The sequence below is a fragment of the Typopeltis vanoorti genome, chromosome 2, assembly GCF_054136105.1.
Source record: "Typopeltis vanoorti isolate ZY-2024b chromosome 2, IOZ_Tvanoo_1.0, whole genome shotgun sequence".
In the NCBI taxonomy this organism is placed as follows: domain Eukaryota; kingdom Metazoa; phylum Arthropoda; class Arachnida; order Uropygi; family Thelyphonidae; genus Typopeltis; species Typopeltis vanoorti.
Genome location: NC_143550.1, coordinates 22,994,275 through 23,010,141, shown reverse-complemented (window position 1 = coordinate 23,010,141; position 15,867 = coordinate 22,994,275). Strand labels below are relative to the sequence as shown.

General features: G+C 35.4%; 1 protein-coding gene across 3 annotated transcripts in view; it reads left to right on the top strand.

Moving 5' to 3' along the window:
- Positions 1-1,437: 1,437 nt before the first annotated feature.
- Positions 1,438-15,867, top strand: part of LOC150108872 (uncharacterized) — a 222,416-nt gene continuing 207,986 nt past the window's right edge. For 2 of the 3 annotated variants that reach the window (XM_090403956.1, XM_090403964.1), the window contains exon 1: positions 1,438-1,576. The gene's annotated coding sequence lies outside the window, so the exon portion shown is untranslated. The remainder of the gene's footprint in view (positions 1,577-15,867) is intronic. The other variant, XM_090403974.1, reaches the window with a different exon arrangement.

Below are 15,867 nucleotides of genomic sequence, written 5' to 3'. Positions count from 1 at the left end.
GGCTTAAAAATAATTCTTTGTTTCGAGAAAAGAACTGAACCTAGATCTTTCTTCTTGTGTAGCCAAGAACTGCAGAGTGCAAATTCTACTTGCACTGGGCTATATAGGCTCCTGACTCTTATGTAAGAGCTGCGAATTTTCATGAAAAAAAAAACTGTCATATTTCTTCCTTTCTTTAATTATTATTATTATTACCAGACATATCGATGGATTGCCCGTCCTCATTGCAGGGAGAAATTAAACACTGTACAACACTATTCAATCTATTTACATGTAACCACCCACTCTGCACTTGACTGTCTGTTTCATAATTCCATTTGTTTTGTGTTGTGAACTGTGCATGTTCTCTGGATGGTTTGCAAGTTTCATCAAGGTGCAAACTTAGTTTCCGGGAGAAGCACCAGTACTACTTGGTATGAGCGTATTCAAATGAAAAAAAAAAAAAAAATATATATATATATATATATAAAATTTGGTTACTCCTTTTCTCTCCTTATAGGGAGTAGGTGATGGCGTTTTAGCGCTATTTCACTTTTCAAGACTGAGTGGGCAGTTGAACCTTTACTGGTAGCCAATCAGAAATAGGTCGCTGAAGACTATGACTAATTTTTAGTGGCAATCAGTGAAGTGACGGCTAGCAAATGTCACCATCTCGGGTCCTTAACTCTAGCACAATATTTTTATTGTCTGAAATAGTATGGTCTACGGTCGATTTACCTGCGTTTCCTTGGCTTTCTCTTGCAAAAACTCGACTAATTCGGAGCCGGTCGATCGAACGAAGGAGAAAAAGTTCCTCTAATCGGCGAATAGAATCGATCTTAGAAACCTTTCCTCTTGAGGAGTTCAAACTCCAGTTCCTCTGAGCTTCCCAGGCTAATTGGCACACTCTCCCTCGATGAGTCTTTGGACTCCCAGGAGGTGTCACATAATAATAATAATAATAATAATAATAATAATAATAATAATAATAATAATAATAATAATAATAATAATAATATCAATTCCTCTAGTCATGGACGAATACCGAATTCAGATCTCTTCCAACAGAAGGGTGCATATTCGTTATCTTCTTTGAAATGTGATTCTGAGGCTCAACTTTTATGAAATTGAAAACAAAGTAGTGGCTTGTTTCTGAAATGGCATTTACCCCTAATATTCTTTTCTCCCCCCCCGAAAATAAAGTCCTGGTTTGCTTTATAGTTTTAGTGTTGAAATAGCATTGAGTTTTTGAAATAGAATTGTTGGAATAATAGAAATTATATAAATGAAATTTTGAAAAAATATGACTCCAGATATAGTCCAGTTGCTACTAGACTTTTTTTCTTTTTCTTTTCTTTTTTTTTTTTTTTTACCCCAAACAAATGAAAATCCCCCCCTGTTCATTCTCGCGTGAAAGAAGTGGGGGAGTATAATGTTCCATAGTCTGTTTTCACTCATGGCGAAGGGATCATCCACGTGGTGGTGCTACTCCTGTTTCATTCACTTTATTTTGAAATCAAGAAATAAATGTGTTATTGTGAATTACAATATAAATAAGTAGTACAAATCTATGTAATAAGAAGCTTTATCAGCCATGGTAAGGAATGTTCTGCACTTCATATGTTAGTTTATTTCTAGAAACCCACCATATTGTTGGAAAGTTATTTTCTCACCTTGTGATTGACCTAGGTGTGTTATTTCTCTCGACTTCTATAATGTTATTATTTTTGTGATGGTTTTTGTAAATATGGCTTTGCATTCATTTCAGTTTCTCACCTTCCCCAAGTTTCTCACTTTTTTTTCCTTTGATTCTGATTGGGTAAAGTTCATACACACATCAATTTTTTAGTTCCGATTTGTTTATTACCAAAGTCATGTTTCTAATTGTATTGTAAACGCTGGATTTATTAAATAGTATAGTTCATATTCCGTGTAGTTGTGGGATTTATCGCGAGAGGCTAGTTCATAAATCCGATTTGACTACATGTCATCCGTCAAGTGCATTTATTGTGTTCTGATGTACATGTTTTTGCGTGTTGATTTGCCTTCTTTGCCGGAGTTAAAAACGGCTTCGGGGAAAACTTCGCTACCTCCGCGTGACACTAGCTAACCCCATGTGTCATCTGTGCTGTGATTACTATTATTGAATTTAACGCCAAGATATTGTACAGTGTTTCATTTTGAAGTACGGATAATACAAATTTCAGGACATTCATGAATAACACTGAAAGGCTAAAGTATTTGTGTTTTTCGATTGTTTGTTTACCTTACAGTTTTCAAACCTGTAATGTGACGGCCACCTTAAATTATGCAACTCAATCAAAACTTCATCGCGTAGTGATCACTGATATGTTAGTACAGGCAAGGAAGTCAACCCGAAGAATGTGCAATCTATTCCAGCTTGAATCGTGTATTTGCTACCAGCAGGACTTGTGGGGTGGGGTAGTCTCTAGGATGCAATTGCCTGTCATAGCATACATTTCAGCTCTTATATATATATATATATATATATTTTTTTTTTTTTCTAAATTAAGAATTTAGGACTAAAAAATATTATTCAGAAGTAAATTGTTTTTCCTCACTGAATTTAAGACTGATTACTTACATTATAGATATAGCTAGTAGTCCAACAGTAAATAAATTCTATAGATGGCATTTACATGATTTCATTATTTGAATATCATAATTAATGTATATATTTGTAGCAAAAAAGTTCAAGCTTCAGATGTGGGGAGTGATGTAACTGAATATATGAGAACTTTCTCTGTGATATGACATACGCTATGGACATAGTTATCTTCATTTATAAATGTGATGCATTATTAACCATGAAAAATCTTCTGGAATTTCTTTATCTTCATACTACATCGTGCTTCATATTTTCTAAAATGTATTTGTTTTTAACCTTAGAACACTGGACAGGCATAAACATGACTATATTAAGTAATGCAACTCGCATTTATTGTACTTTGACCATCACTCCCAGATCTCGAATCTCATCCACTATCTGCAGTACAGCGCTATCAATATGGTACACAGCTTTCTACTTCTTCACTCCAAAATGATACCTTGCACTTATTAATATTAAAATACAACTACTTTGTTCAAGTCAAAAGTCTGTTCAAATCTTTCCAAATGGAATTAACATCAGCAGTGCTATTTATAATTCTCCCCAACTTTGCATCATCAGCAGTCATCCCCAGTCAGTCTACGTGATATCATTTACAAACAAGTTAAACAGCAGGGAATCCAAAAACAGAACCCTGGGACATGCCACTGGTTACCCTCTTTTATTTGAGACACTGCTCTATCATACACAGCTTGCTGGTGTCTCATTTTTCAGAGAACCAATCATCAATCCATCTAACCAATGTGCTATCCATTCCCATTCTCTGCAGCTTGTACACCAACTTATCATGTGGTAGTTTATCAAATGCTTTTGCAAAGTCCAAGAATATCATTCTATATGATTGTTCCTTATCTAACTCACTTGTTAACTTATCATAAAATGCAAGTGAATTGTTAAAACAAGACCTACTCTTTACATATCTATTCTGATCATCATAAAGAGTGCTATGTCCATCAACCCCATCTTGTATTATATTCCTAACAGTCTCTCTCTGACACTTTGACTACAACTGCAGTTGTATAGACTGGTTTTTAATTGGAAACTGCTATCCTAGAACCATGCCTGTGGAGTGGTAGTATTTTGCCTTCTTTCCACTCCTTAGGAACCTTACACACTGCAAGACTTTAATTAAATAACCAGTTCAAGAGCATAGCTAACTATTGTGCACATTCCTTAAAAATATGTGGTTGATAGTTCATCCATTCCCACATTCATAATAGTTTTAACATGAATGACAGTAGCACATCAGCTTTGGTTATAATGATATTCTTATTGCAATATATCTTATGGTTGACAGTGAAGAGATGAAAGAACTAAAATTTCATTTCTAGACAGATTGGCTTGAAGAAGTACACATTTGAACAGGATATATATGCTACCTGAAAATGAATTCTACTTGCAATAGAATAAGGGATGTTATGGAGGCCTTTATCAGTATCACACATGAAGTTTGTGATGGGAATACTTTTCATAGCTACTGCAAAATCAAATTCTTTTTACTCAGCGATTTCATTTAGATAGTGGACAGCCTGATATATTAACAATGATTTTCTTGGAGTTGATATGGGATTCAAAGGGTTGATTCATCTTGTTTAACTTTCATTGAAATTTTTGGATACGACATCCTTTATCATAATAACACTTTACACCAATTATGTAGACAGTATTATAATCATCAGTTGATAAAAAAAAAAACACATAAAACTCAGTGGAAATAGCAAGCAAGCAATATGCTAATTAATACACAGTATGTGATTTTTAGCTTCATGAATCTGTTTATTAAAAAAAGATCAACCATGCATGTAAATAATTACAATAAAATAGATACGCTTATGGAGAATAAAAAATATTTTCCTTTATTCATTGAGAATGGTCGTAAAACATGCCTTGAAAATTCTGCTAATAATAATTTTACCCAGTGTGTCATTTTGTAATTTAATCTTTATATAGTCTTCTGTTTACACGTCAATTTTTTGTGGTGTTTGTCTTCTTCAGATGATTGTTTAAAAACAAAACAAAAAAAAAATCTGGGAAAGGAAATAGTGAAAAGAGCTAAATGTATAAATAGAATAACCTTTTTAAAACATTGCAAGGGAGCATAATTAACTCCCACTTGCTGTGGAATTTAACTGTTTTTCATTATGAAAAGTTCCTGATTTTGGGATATGCTAAGCATTATTCCTCATTTTTTTTGTATTAATGATTTTTTTTTTTTTTGATAATTTTTTTCCCCCTTGGATTCAAATAGTTTATAGGTAGAACACTTCACATGCAATGAATATCATGCATTTTAACATGTGCTTTAATGTGAACTGTTATTCTCATTTGTTTTTATCACTTTTTGCATGTATATTGAAAATCGTCATGAAACATGGCCAAAAATTCCATTGATACTATTTTTTGCCAATGCATGTCATTCTGTAATTTAATCTTTATGTTGCCTTCTGCAGGCATGCCAGTTTTTTGCAAGATATTTTTGTGTTTGGTATTAAATGCTGTAGGTACTCCTTTCTTTTCCTGATCACTGTTTCTGAATATTATTATTTTCCTGACCTTCGTGGAGTCACAAGACTCATCATGGGAGGTCAATACAGTATCATGCTACTCCTTAAACTCATCGACTGTCTGCACGTTCACTGCCCTCTCAGGCAATGCATTCCATGCCCCCACCATTCTGTATGCAAAAAAACTTACTTCCTATCCTTTATCTCACCACACCTTTTTGCAAATTCCAGGGATGGCTACTTGTCCTTACTCCTTCCCCTCATTCTACCATAAAAAAAAAATCTCCTCAGTGTTAACATGACAATAACTCTTCAACAGTATAAATGTCTCTATCATATTCCCCCCCCCCCCTTTTGTCTTTTATCCACCAAACTCTGCAGCCTGCATGCCCTTCAGTCTGTTCTCATAATCAACATTGTATAGTCCTGATGCTATTTTTGTTATCTGTCTCAGCATCCTCTTTGAGGTTACTCCATTCCCCTTTGAATCCTGATGACCAGATTTTGAGCACAGAAATCCAAATGTGGTCTGATCAAAGCTTTACACAGTGGGACCATCACGTGAATCTCAAATTAGAGGTTTTTCTTGATAACATCAGTAATGTCGGCATGGTATTTCTTTACTTCAGCTAGTCTAATTTCTATTGATGCTTTCTATCCTGATGTATACATCATTGTTTTAGGTTGTTCCAGTAACGGTTTTCCCCCCCCCCCCCAATCAAAATAAATAAATCAATAAATAAAGATAAGTAACAATTTGGGTTTCTCGAAATAAAAGTAATAAATGGAGAAATTTTGAATCAAAGATTGTGCGATATAAAAACTTCAATTTTTGACAAGTATTTATCATTACTTTTTTGCATATATTGTTTGAACATTTGATATATAATTTGAAAAATTTCGAAAATAACAAGACAGTGCAGTACATCTTCAGGTATCAACCTACTCTTTATTTGGAAAATATTTTCCACATCTCTTCCACAGATACCAGATGATATCCATCTAGTACATCAAATGCAGTCGTTGTGTATCCAAGCATGAACAAAAATAAAAATGTGTTTAATGACAAGAAAAAATAAATTAGTTGCCATTCTTGTTTATTGATGTCCTTGAAATGAAATAAATTCAAATTTATTATTAAGAGACGTCCAAGGAGTTAGGGAAGGGACTTATTGAGGACGGACACATACTACACATTCATTCACACTGATTGTACTCACAGCATCCAATGGCAATCCATTCTGCAATTGTACACTATTCTGTGAGAGAAAAATCTAGCTCTCTTCCCCTTAGTGGCATTCATTCTCAGGTTCCAAGGATGCTCTCTTCTCCTTTCCCCACTCTCCATAAAATGAAAAATTCCATCAAATGAAATCCTGTATGACCCTTTCAGAAGTTTGGAAGTCTCAATCGTATCACCCCACTTTCTCCTGTTTGCTAGTGTCTGCAATCTACTAATTCTCAATCTGGGAGGTCAACACATAATCTTCATAATCAGTATTCCACAATCCTGATATCATTTTTAACACTCTCCTTTGCAATCTCTCCACTGTATCAGAATCACAACAGAAACCAGGAGACCAGACCTGAGCACAATAGTCCAAGTGAGGTCTTATCAAGCTTTGTAAAGAGGCAAAATGGCATTTTTACATGTGAAAGTTCGTTTCAGCTTTGCTGTTATCTTTTGAGTTGTATTTGCAATTGTTGCTACATGATCCCTGAACTTCAACTTGCTATCTACTAAGATACCTATCCTGATCAGTTTCTTCTAGCATAATCCCACCAATATAATATGACATTGGGTATCTAATCACACCAAAGTGTATGACTACATTTATTAACATTGAACTGCATATCAGCAGCATTCCTGATTATCCCACTTAACTTTGCATCATCAACAGCTGTATGTCAAATCCTGTCAATTGCCTGTCAAATCCTTGCCATTCTTGTTTATTGAAATGAAAATAGCAAATTCAAATTTGTTATTATTATTCTTAAGAGAGACCTCCAGGGAGACAGGGACACATCGAGAGAGATGACATACTAGTTTGCACATCATATTGAAGTTTGAGAATTAATGCTAATAAGCTGTTTGCTGTGGTTCTTGTGTAATCACAAAAAAAAAGTTCAAATAAAGAGGTAGGGACTGCAGAGTTCAGATGGATCCAGTGAAAGCTTTAAGGAAGTGTGTATGAATAATAAAGTCTGATCAATTAAGTTAAAATGATATCTTATAGAATTTTTACGCAATGGGTTATGAGCATCTTCATGTGATGAGGAAGATGGATATAGTACATGCATATAGAAAACAAGAGAACCAAAAATTGAATTTTTTTTTTTTTTTTTTTCTTTGTAAACATTGTCAGCGGAAATATTTATACAAGATACATAAGGCAGAAACTGAATATCTATATCGGTGGGCATCATTTATTTAGATTTGTCTTCTGGATAACATCAAGTATTTTTAGGATGGTTTCTAGTGTGCAGCCTCAATCTTTGTGGAGTGTTTGAGATTTATAGAATGCGAGTAGTTGTACAGTGTGGTGTTTCTACTGGAAAAGACTCATCGAGGGGAGGTCAGTTGGTCGAATGGTAGAGCCTCTGCTACTAATGGCTCAGTTAAGTAAGTTTGAGTGCGGTTAGTAGTTGGAAGGGACCAATCGTTCGATGCTGTTGGCACACTCTCCCTCGATGAGCCTTTGGACTCCCTGGAGGTGTCTAATAATAATAAATGAGTCTTGATAGACTTTGTGTTTCTTAGGAAGGACCTCCCACGATGAGTCTTTTGACTCCATGGAGTCTTGAATAATAATAATAATAAATAATAATAATGGTATAAAGACCTGTTTTCATAAATTTGACTTTGGAGAGACAATATTGGGCCATTGTATAGACATTTCTGGTTAGAAGTGGTAGATGATTTTCATTACCCACTAAAAAATCCTCTGTCCTGCCTATTGAATGAAACGTGGCAATTTTTTATTTAAACAAATCTTTTATTTTGGATCCATACATGAGAAGTTGATTGGTTAACCTATGGTATGTTAGTACCATGTATGGGAAGAGAATTGGGAAATGAATAACTTGTTCACATTGGATTTGAAAGCCTGTGCATTGTGTTCTTTTGGAAACATGGGATGGACTGCCATTCCAGAATGCAGCAGCAGTAGGGATGAAGGAGAAGGAAGAGAAACTTGCTCTGTATGTTTGGAGTTTGACTGTGAACAGATGCTGGGTGGTAGCTGTGTTTCAATGGATTTGGGAGATGGGGGGTAGAGAGAGAGAGAGAAGTGGGTGAATTATTGATGATAGTTCTGATGAACATTTACCATGGAAATATTTATAGATGTATGCAGTAGATACTAGATGCCTACGTGAGAGTGATTGGAGTGAATTGGTAAGAGATGAGTCGTTAATCAGTCTGATTGCTCTCTTCTGTATTGTGTTGAATATTTTTAGGGAGCTCTTAGCTACACCTTAATAGATATGCAAGCAGTGCTTGATGGATGGGCAGATTTGTGATTTGTACAGGGTAAATAGCTGTTCGGGAGATAACGCCTTGAACAAAAGAGTTAATTTTTTGGATACCCAGGAGGCAATGGTTGTAATGTACTTATGTAAGAGGAGTCTTGATGTCACGCTAATCCCAAGGAGAGATCTCCTCTTGCCCAGAGATCTATTTGTTGTCAGTGGTAAGGACTGTATAATATGGTTCTATTTTTTTATTTTTATTTATTTTCTTTTTGTGAGAAATAAGGCAGAACTGTGTTTTGCAGGTGTTGAAATTGACAAGGTTGTCCAGTCTCCAACGAAGAATAGTTTGGAGATCAGAATTTAGACTTGCAGAAGTTCTTTCTCTGTGAGTTGTGGCGGTTTGTTTGGTGCAAGGTTTGTCAAGTGAGAAGGATGAATGTAGTGTACTGTCATTGGCAAAAATATTGGATCAGTAGTAAACTGAAGCAGGTCATTGATGTATATAGAAACTGGGTGTGTGAGAAGACAAAACTTTGTGGAACCTCAGCATTAGTTGCTCTGTTAGAAGATAGGGAACTGTCAGCCATCACATGCAATATGTTTGTCCATTGAGAAAACTGGTGACCCACTGCATGGCTGCCACAGGATAGACAAATGATGGAAGCCTACTTCAATAGGTCCTTGTGCCAGGACCCATCGAAATCCTTTACTTGGAATTCCCCAAACTTTTCCATGGTGCTTATCCAGAGATGTGTGATATCTCTGGAAAATGGGAATCGAGTGGCTGATGCAGAGCACATAATGGAGTTGTTCAATAAACCCTTTATTGGAGTATATCATCCTGGAGAAGTAAATTTTAATACTAGAGGGATATGGCAGTTTAGAGGTGCAAGAGGAGAGTGTTCCAAATACCGAGTACTGTGGATGTCAGTAAAGGTGTGGACTGGATGGTATTTCACGAGTTTTGAGAGAATGTGCTAAAGAACTGACTGCTCTGTTGACCTGGCTTTTCAATGAAAGTCAGGCTACAGGAAAGGTACCCAAGGAATGGAAGGAAGATAAGATAGTGCCATCGTATAAGGGTGGTGGAAGACTGAAAGTGTCTAATTATAGGCCAGTTTGTGTTTCATCAGTAGTTGTTAAGATCTTGGAGAAATTAATGAGAGACCATATACAGTATTGGGCAGATGAGGTAATGTTATCTGTGAGAGTTGAACATGAATTTGTTAAGGGGTTCTCTTGCTTTAGTAATTGATTGCCTTTTATAATAAAGTGACTAGAGCAGTTGATGAGGGAAAGGTATATGCTGCTATTGTTTTGGATTTTACAAGGGCATTTGACAGGGTGCCACATGATAAGCTGATATTTAAGTTGCAGCACATGAATTCAGATGTCGGGTTAATCAACTGGATTCAGGATTGGCTGCCTTGATAGGTATCAGAGAGTTGTGTATGGTGGGGCAATATCAAGGAGGCAGAAGGTTACAATTGGGGTCCCACAGGGCTCAATACTTCACTTTACATTAATGACATTTTCAGTGGATTGCAGGGGGATATTCAGTTCTTTGCAGATGATATGAAGCTGGGAAGGGTTATTAGTAATAGTGCAGATGTGGCAGCCTTGCAAAAGGATTTGAATAAACTAGACAGATTAATGCAGCAAAATGTAAAGGCTTGAAGTATGGGATACATCGATGGGGGGGGCTGCATACTTGATTGGAGGAGCTGTACTGGAAGAAGTAGGGAAGACAAGTGATCTGGGGGTGAGGATTGATAGAAAACTGAAATTCAGGGAGCATATTGCAAAGGTGGTGAAGGTAACCCAGATGATAACCCAGTGATATCAAGCGGCCATCCCTGGAAGTTGCATAAGGAGTGAGCAAGAGGGTGTGGAGTGGTTTCTTTGTGTGGAGGGTGGTTGAACTTTGGAATGCATTGCTTGATAGAGTGGTGAGAGCAAGAACAGTCGATGAGTTCAAGGAGTGGTATGATAGACTTTTTATTTCTTAGGAAAGATCTCCCATGACGAGTCTTTTGACTCCATGGAGGCCTGAATAATAATAATATTACTGTTTCTTACGTGTAAGCTATAAAGTTACTTTATAATGCTAGTTATAAAGTAACTAGCATTAGAAATTAGACAAAATATTGGTATTTTGTCTAATTTTTCTCTTATTCTATGTAAAATTATTCAGCTAGCTTTTTTCCACACCAGCCTTGCTTCTTCTTTTATCTATTTTCAAATATAGATGCCATCTTCACTGAAAACTGTTCCTAAATAGCTGAAATAGAATATTTTAGTTGTTCTGTAGGTTCTCCATTGAGAATGCTGCTGATGAAAATATGCAGTATTTTCCCCCCTATTTTAATAGTTTTTGTGTTTTTATTTCCAATTTTCCTACCAAATTTTTTATGGCTGTTATTTATTTTAGTTAGAGAATCCTGGAGACTTGCACTGGATCTGTTTGAGTACATCTGTATAAAGCAAAGAGCTAAGTCTACATCTGATTCTAATATCAAGTTGAATGGCACTTTTTTCATGATGCAATCAATATAGATCAGTGATTTTCAACCTTTTTCATAACACGGCACACCTAGACTAATTATTAAAATTCTTCAGCACACTAAAAATATATTCTTTTAATTTTTTTGATGATCTGGTAAAAAATAGGCATAATTTTGATTGATTTACACACACAAGAAGATGGAAGACCAGACACTAATAAATAAATGCGCAAATTACGACATTATTTCTTTCAATTAATTTGTTTTCATAAATCTTGTGGCACACCGGTTGAAAATCACTGATATAGATGAATAAAAGTGGAGATAATGTGCATCATTCTCTTACCTGATTTTACATCAAACCTGTATATCCTTCAATTCTAATTGTGACTTGGAACTTAAATAGACTATGTATTGCTTTGTCTAATGTTTCAAAGTGTTTTGATGGAGACACCTTGTCATATGCCTTTTCTAGATCTACAAAACTTAAAATACAGATCCTTGTTATATTTCCAGGATTTCTGAACTGTTTGTTTTAAAGTGAAAATTCAACCTTCATTGCCTCTATTTGGCCTGAATCTAGCTTGTTCTCCAAGTTTCTCCTCCACATTTTCTCTCATCCTCTTCAAGTATGCTTGCATAAATCTTCCTGGAACACTTAGAACAGAAATTCCTTTGTAATTCTCACATTTGGCTTTATTCCCTTTTTTTATAGATGACAACTATGAGAGCTGTCCGTCAATCATCTGGAATTTGGCTTTCTGACTAGGACCTCTGATTTATGCAGTATAGCCACTCCAAAACCTCTGTCTATACTGTATTTACTAATATAATTCACACTTTTTTTCCTTGAAATTAAAGTTAAAAATACGTTGCAAGATATATGTTGGAATTTTCGGAAACTCAAGTTTTTCAGGAAAAAAAACGAAATGATGTTATAATTAAATCATCAGTATTCATTATAATTTATAATTGTGTACATTATTTATAAAATGAATACATTTAAATTTTAATTATTAACATTATTTAAACGATCGGCCACTCACTTTCATCGCTGGATTTTGGTAAGGTACTTTTAATTAATTTTTTTGATGATCTGGCAAAAAACTTAGTGGTACTTCTGGATTTTGCTAAGGCTTTTGACAGTCTACCCCATGGAACACTGTTACGCAAATTGGAGCAGATGGGAATGGATTCTAAATTGGTGATATGGATAGGAGAATGGCTCAAGGAGAGATACCAGAAGGTGGTGTATGGAGGAGCCAAGTCCAGGATTTGGCAGGTGACCAGTGGTGTGCCTCAGGGCTCTGTGCTTGGGCCATTGTTGTTTAATTTGTATAAATGATATAGGAAGTGGTTTACAGGGAGATATTCAGTTGTTTGTTGATGATGCAAAGTTGGGTAGCGCAATAAAAAATCAAGCTGAGGTTGAAAGTTTGCAGGATGATTTAAATAAGTTGGTAGAATGGGCAAAAGATAATGGACCTCAGTTCAATGTGGGAAAAGTGTAAAGTCATGCATTTTGGGATTAAAAGATTACCAGCTGTGTACTACATTGACGGAACAGTACTCCGAGAGATTGATGAGGCTAGGGACTTAGGGGCTTGGTAGATAGGGAGATGAAGTTCAGAGGACACATTGCTAAGGTGTCCAAGATTGCACATAGGATTACTTGGTTGTTGAGGAACACGCTGACATCCAGAGATAAAGAGGTTATTATTCCCCTTTATAAAGCATTGATACTTCCACATTTGGATTACTGTGCTCAGGTCTGGTCACCTGGATTCCTTGGAGATGAGGAGGCTGTGGAGAGGGTTCAGAGAAGAGTGACCAAGTTGGTGAGTGATGTAAAAAATGCTCCTACATTGATAGATTGAGAACTTGTGGATTGCAGAGGTTGGTTGATAGGCAGAGAAGAGGGGGATATGATAGAAACATTTAAATTACTGAAAGGTTTTTATAGGATTGATGCAGGGGAAATATTTCAGTTGTGTGATAGTGATGGAAAAACAAGAGGTCATCCCTGGAAATTAAAGAAGAGTGTGGTTAACAAGGGTGTCAGAACAAGGTTTTTTGCCTGGAGGGTGATGAATGAGTGGAATTCATTGCCTCGCTTAGTTGTGAGCTCTTCGTCTGTAAATGAATTCAAGAAGAGATATGACAGATATTGTTTTGCTAGTTTGGGTCTCCCATGATGAGTCTACTGACTCCATGGAGATACCTGTAATAATAATTACACGATATATATTTGAATCTTTAGCAACAGTGCTTCTGTAATTAAATTAAAACAAACAGTTTCATTATTGCTTGGTCTTTTTATCATTTTGGAATCATAAGATCACCATGATTTAAAAAAAAAAACAACTGAAAATGGGTATGACTTGCCAAGAATCTCCTATTCACTATTGCTACTCTTGGTCTTGATAGCCAAACTGTTCTAATCCAGTCTTGAACCATTGTAGTGTCCATCCTTTTTCCTTGAACTCTTTACATAAATTCCAGGGGAAAATTTCCCCGTCAGCATTGTTTTCCTTTTGAACATTACATAAGGAGGCAACTTTCTTCCATTAGCAATAATTGTGAGCATGATTGTGCATCACTGTTTTTCATTTCCAGTTGTGCACATTACCACACTTTTTTCACCGTTTACTGTTATTGTTGTATGTGGGCATTTCTTCTAGTGGTTGCTTCCAACTCTAACATATGAACAAAATATTGCATGACTCAGTGACAAAGGGAAGCCGATGATTGTTGAGTTGAAATGCTGCTTCTCTTCAACCGAATTCCAAAATATCTGAAACTGTCATAACATTTGCTATTTCTTCGTTTTAAACTTTTTTCCTGTGCGAGGTATATGAGAAATGTTTTGATTTCTTTTTTTTTTTGTAAAGTAAAATCAGAGGTTAAAGATATACTCGAGGGCAAGTTATGTTCGAGTAAATGTGGTAGTTAAGCATTTCTTGTCTAATGTCATCTACTTCAGCTGCCTTTCCACATTTCAGGTTTTTTTTTTTTTTAGTAATTATTCTACACATCTAGGATATCCTTATCTCCAGTTTTTTTTCATGTTGCTTTTATCATCTCTGATTCCTTTTATAGTACTCTTTCCTCCATTTCTAAGCTTCTTCAATAGTCCAGAACATTTTGCCACTTTTGTGATATTTATTTTCTGTATTCTCAACGAAGTCTTCCCATGATCTTTTTAGATACTTTTGCGCACAGCTTAGCTCTCTTACAATTTTCTCTGTATTGATTTAGGCCCTCTGCCAACTTATTTGCTAGGACTTTTGGTATGCTTTCTTCATTTCCAGGACTGCTTCTATAACTCCACCGTAATAAATTCAAAAAAGAAAGAGTTTTTAGAATCTGCAGTGGCACTCAGAAATCAACCAAATTTAAATAAACGTGGTTGCATAAAAATGTCCATAGAGTGCACCATCTAGATAGGACTCTAGAGTCACCCACGTGTTTCACTTAGTATTGCGTTGTATTTGTGTGTTACAAAAAGTTATTTGTAATCCCTGAATCCCAATCTTTTGTCTCAGTGACTGAGACAAAATATTGGGAGCATTAAAAATTTAATTTTAATCCTTTCCTAGTGCTTAGATATTCCATTAAACCTCCAACATGAAAATCTTCATTTTCATTATAGCATTCAAGTAATGGATGCAAACTCTTCATAGTTCCTAATGTGTTCACTTCTGATGGGATGTCATGACCATGAATGAATGCTTTTAAGCATTCATTCATTCACAGTGATCAAAACAGTTTTGAATGAATTCATTTATTCCTTGCCAACTATTGTCCATAAACTGTATTGCTTGTAAATGATTAGCTTTTTTTTATGATTTCCATTGGTTGTAGCAAGGATGTGGCATTGAGAAGTAGAAATTCCAATTGAATAATTTTCAGAGAATTTAAATGTGGATATTTGCTGCACAGTTGTCAAGAACCTGTCAAAAATTTTTTGTCAGTTTCTCTTGCAATTCCATGTCCCAACTTTTAAGCCAGTTAAAAATTTGAGATGTTATCCACATAGTTTTGTTGCCATGGTGCTGAAAATGTAAACTCTCCATTCTGTACCCTTTAAAGCATTGAGGACCACCCTTTTGGCATTAAACTAACCGCATTTGTTTATCAGTTCCCACCCTAGTTAAACAGCATAAAGCAGTTACACGATTCATTGCTTTATTGGATCAAAATAGTGTAGTTATTTATAACCAAGGATCCAAAAATAACTTAAATCTACCACACACACACACACACACACTTGTCCAAGGTCTGTTATATAAATATGGTTTTAAGTGATGTTTTAAACTAAATATTATTATCACAAAATAAAATAATGCATTATTATTTAATTCTTACTACACATTATACAGAAACATCTTTTCCTTTCATTGTGGGTTTAAAATGTACACCACTAACATTTCATTTACATAAGGACTTCGTAAGTCCTTCAGTGTTTCTTTTCTTGAATAAAGTCCACAGAGGGGCAATTTATTGATATGTATCAACAATAAATCTTTCAGGGTTGATACATTGACAATCTCAACTTTACTTTTATTACATTCATTTCACTAAAATCTTATCACATTATGTACTAGCTGGTATAATGGTTACAATTTCAAGCAATTTTGAAAGAAAGGGAAATGTGTTCTTATTGCTCATTGTTTTTGTTTCAATGCCTCCCCACAACTTTGAGCGCATTACTACACTTTCACCAAATTTACTGAAACTGTTGATTCATTTTCATCAAAATGTTTGCTGAAATGTT